This window comes from Anoplophora glabripennis, unplaced genomic scaffold (genome assembly GCF_000390285.2).
Source record: "Anoplophora glabripennis isolate ALB-LARVAE unplaced genomic scaffold, Agla_2.0 scaffold155, whole genome shotgun sequence".
Classification (NCBI taxonomy): Eukaryota; Metazoa; Arthropoda; class Insecta; order Coleoptera; family Cerambycidae; genus Anoplophora; species Anoplophora glabripennis.
The window spans coordinates 353,275-357,725 of record NW_019416721.1 but is presented as its reverse complement, the minus strand read 5'-3'; the positions used below and the strand labels follow the sequence as shown (position 1 = coordinate 357,725).

The following is a 4,451-nucleotide window of genomic DNA, read 5'->3' as shown; positions in this document are numbered from 1 at the left end:
GCATTTGCGCCCAGGAACGACTTATGTTGGTAGGCCCTAACCACCATTCAGTGCAGGAATGAGGGAAACCTGGAAAACCTCATTAATTAGGGGGGTGGTCAAATGCCAACCGGTGTCAATCTCTCACATTGACCCAAGCCAACATTCTTCCACCCTACCAAACCTGCACAGAGAGTGCCAATCCTCCGTACAAGCATAGCTAATCTACGGTCTAAAGGCCGCGGGATTCGAAACCCGGGCAGATAGCACACATCGATTTAAGTACTGACACCTTAAACCGTGCGGCTATTGACCGACTGGTATTAAGGCCTAATTGCAGTTTACAACGGAAAGTTTTTATGTACTTTAAAGATAACTCTTCTACTCTGACTCAAGATCGCGATAAAACGAAATTAACGACACATTAAGATATTACGCATAACTGAGCAGGATGAATTAGTTGTTCGGATATTAATGTGGCACAAAACCGAATACAACTAAAAATAACAAACGAGATGATCAAAAACACAGAGCGCATTTGATCTACTTTCTTACCTACGACCGTGGAAGGAGCTGTTTCTGTCATCTAGCTAGCTGTCAACAACGGTTAATGCGTAGTTGCCAAATTTACCTTTCTATGATTCGACCAATTCGTTAAGGGAAGGAACATCATTTGTTATGAAATCAAATTAATGAAACTTAATTACTAAAAAAGGTGCATTTCTTCCTTTGTCACCACCATTGTTTTTGTGTAATCCATCTTATTTATAAACATTTATAAAATTTTCCCTTTTCCAATATTTCCTTCTTCAGAAATGGTTCACATTAGGATCTACCTTGTATCGTATTGTACTACTTTTTTTCCAAACCACACTTTCAGTGAACTCGTATAAATACTTTTTCCGATTTTTGGAAGCAGTCTCGTGTGTGCTGTTTACAAAAAGAGGAACAAATACGACAATGAAAATTAAAGAACTGTGGCTATTTCCTATAATTTTCCTAAACCTCTTGGTTTTCCCTGGGCAACATTGCTCTATGTGCGATAGATCTACTGTATCGAAACTATGTAGTGTGTTACCAATTTTTTTGCTAAAATTCTCGATCAAAGAGGTCAAGTGGATATTTGGGTGGTAAGAGCAACGATCGTGGGTTTCTCTGCTATGCTCTTTCCCCACAGGAGCTCTAGGTGAGCCTGGCACTCTCATTTTATGTTAAATGGTTCTTAATGTTTTTGTTGTTCTTTCTATTTGTCACATGTGTAATTTGAATTGTTGTACAATAATAAAGTTAGGTGTATTTACTCTGCTTTTGTTTTATAAAATTAAACCATACATCCCTCAAAAAAAGTTAGTAGCCAGCGCCTTCCGGTCAATATAAAAATAGATACACACAACGTAGGTATTCCTTATGACGATCACATATTTTTGGCTACAACTACGTGTATTCTTTTTTACGATCGAACCTAGGGTTGTTATACTACAGTACGGTGGTTACAAACCTGATACAATATTTAGTCAAACANCGATTTAAGTACTGACACCTTAAACCGTGCGGCTATTGACCGACTGGTATTAAGGCCTAATTGCAGTTTACAACGGAAAGTTTTTATGTACTTTAAAGATAATTCTTCTACTCTGACTCAAGATCGCGATAAAACGAAATTAACGACACATTAAGATATTACGCATAACTGAGCAGGATGAATTAGTTGTTCGGATATTAATGTGGCACAAAACCGAATACAACTAAAAATAACAAACGAGATGATCAAAAACACAGAGCGCATTTGATCTACTTTCTTACCTACGACCGTGGAAGGAGCTGTTTCTGTCATCTAGCTAGCTGTCAACAACGGTTAATGCGTAGTTGCCAAATTTACCTTTCTATGATTCGACCAATTCGTTAAGGGAAGGAACATCATTTGTTATGAAATCAAATTAATGAAACTTAATTACTAAAAAAGGTGCATTTCTTCCTTTGTCACCACCATTGTTTTTGTGTAATCCATCTTATTTATAAACATTTATAAAATTTTCCCTTTTCCAATATTTCCTTCTTCAGAAATGGTTCACATTAGGATCTACCTTGTATCGTATTGTACTACTTTTTTTCCAAACCACACTTTCAGTGAACTCGTATAAATACTTTTTCCGATTTTTGGAAGCAGTCTCGTGTGTGCTGTTTACAAAAAGAGGAACAAATACGACAATGAAAATTAAAGAACTGTGGCTATTTCCTATAATTTTCCTAAACCTCTTGGTTTTCCCTGGGCAACATTGCTCTATGTGCGATAGATCTACTGTATCGAAACTATGTAGTGTGTTACCAATTTTTTTGCTAAAATTCTCGATCAAAGAGGTCAAGTGGATATTTGGGTGGTAAGAGCAACGATCGTGGGTTTCTCTGCTATGCTCTTTCCCCACAGGAGCTCTAGGTGAGCCTGGCACTCTCATTTTATGTTAAATGGTTCTTAATGTTTTTGTTGTTCTTTCTATTTGTCACATGTGTAATTTGAATTGTTGTACAATAATAAAGTTAGGTGTATTTACTCTGCTTTTGTTTTATAAAATTAAACCATACATCCCTCAAAAAAAGTTAGTAGCCAGCGCCTTCCGGTCAATATAAAAATAGATACACACAACGTAGGTATTCCTTATGACGATCACATATTTTTGGCTACAACTACGTGTATTCTTTTTTACGATCGAACCTAGGGTTGTTATACTACAGTACGGTGGTTACAAACCTGATACAATATTTAGTCAAATATCAGCCGTGTCTCAGAGTGCAATACTTGACCCACTGTTTTTTGTTCCTTTCATGAATGATATGAATTATTGTAATAAGTATACACGTTTTGCCATATACTGATGATTATAATCTCTGCGTTTGTGTCAACTGACTGACCTGACTGAAAATATAACTGTAATTTTATTGTATTATTGGATATAGATATATCTATTTATCCTTTAATTGAGTTTACCTTCCACTGGAAAATTTAAATTATACAGGGTGGGTCATAATTCACTCTCCAGCGGCCGGATATATACCTATTCTAAAATAAAAAATAAAACAAAAATGTAGAATACTAAAATCTCGAAAANTATAGATATATCTATTTATCCTTTAATTGAGTTTACCTTCCACTGGAAAATTTAAATTATACAGGGTGGGTCATAATTCACTCTCCAGCGGCCGGATATATACCTATTCTAAAATAAAAAATAAAACAAAAATGTAGAATACTAAAATCTCGAAAACGGAGCCGTTTTCGGAAAAATTTGTAAAGAAAAATTCAAATTTATAATTTTTTGTTTAATATTAACACCATTAAAATCCATTTAAATCCATACAAAATAAGAAATAGCGAAAACGAAGATCCTTTCAGCGCAAACCAGATTTTTTCTATAATGTTTTATTTATCGATGAAGCTCATTTCAACCAATAAGGAGTTTTCAATCACCACAACCTTCATTATTGGCATTATGAGAATCCTCATGAAAAACGTCAGCGGAATCAGCAAAGACGTTGGTCTGTAAATATTTGGATAGGTATTTACGGGAAAAGGATCATAGGTCCATATTTTTTGCCAAGAATACTGAATGGTGAAAATTACAGTAATTTTTGCGAGAACATTTTGCCAGGTTTGTTAGAAGATATTCCTCTACAACAACGTGCAACTATGTGGTTTCAGCATGATGGTGCGCCCGCACATGCCACATTACAAGTACGACATATTTTGAACCGCCGTTTTTCAAATAAATGGATTGGACGGGGTGGACCAACACCATGGCCACCCCGGTCTCCTGACTTGACTCCTATAGACTTTTGGTTATGGGGATACATAAAAGAAAAGGTTTATTTTACTGTGCTTGTTGGCGAGGATGATGTTATTGGCAGAATTCATGAAGCAGTAGCGGAAATAAATTAAGCTAATTTCTATTCTGTTGCCAGGAGTTTATACCACAAATTGCAGAAGTGTATTAACGAAAATGGTAATGTGTTTGAAGGTTAGGCAAAGCCAGAAGTATCTTCGTTTTTGCTCTTTCTATTTTGTATGGATTTAAATGGATTTTAATGGTGTATTAAACAAAAAAATTATAAATTTGAATTTCTCTTTAAAAAATTTTCCGAAAACGGCTCCGCTTTCGAGATTTTAGTATTTTACATTTTTGTTTTATTTTTTATTTTAGAATATACAGGGTGACCCGGAAATGGTGGGCAATCTCTCGGATATGGATAGATAATGAGAAAATAATGTCACAAGTTCATATAAAATTTTTTCCTCCGGGCTCACCCTGTAGAGTTATTAGCTCTTGAAGTTGAGAATTAAAAATGGTTTTTTTGCTGTAACTTTTGTATTTTTCAATAAATTTTGAAAATTTTTTGGCTGGATCTATAATTTTTGAAGCTGCTTTGGATGATAATATGAAATCCTCGATAATAATTATGGGGGCCTGGGGGCAAAGCAA

The 4,451-nt window shown here is 35.2% G+C and overlaps 1 protein-coding gene across 4 annotated transcripts in view; it reads left to right on the top strand.

Annotated features, from left to right (window-relative positions):
- The window catches only part of LOC108915517 (probable cytochrome P450 6a14), a 20,632-nt gene that overhangs the window by 5,385 nt on the left and 10,796 nt on the right, over positions 1–4,451 (top strand). The gene's annotated exons all lie outside the window — the stretch shown is intronic.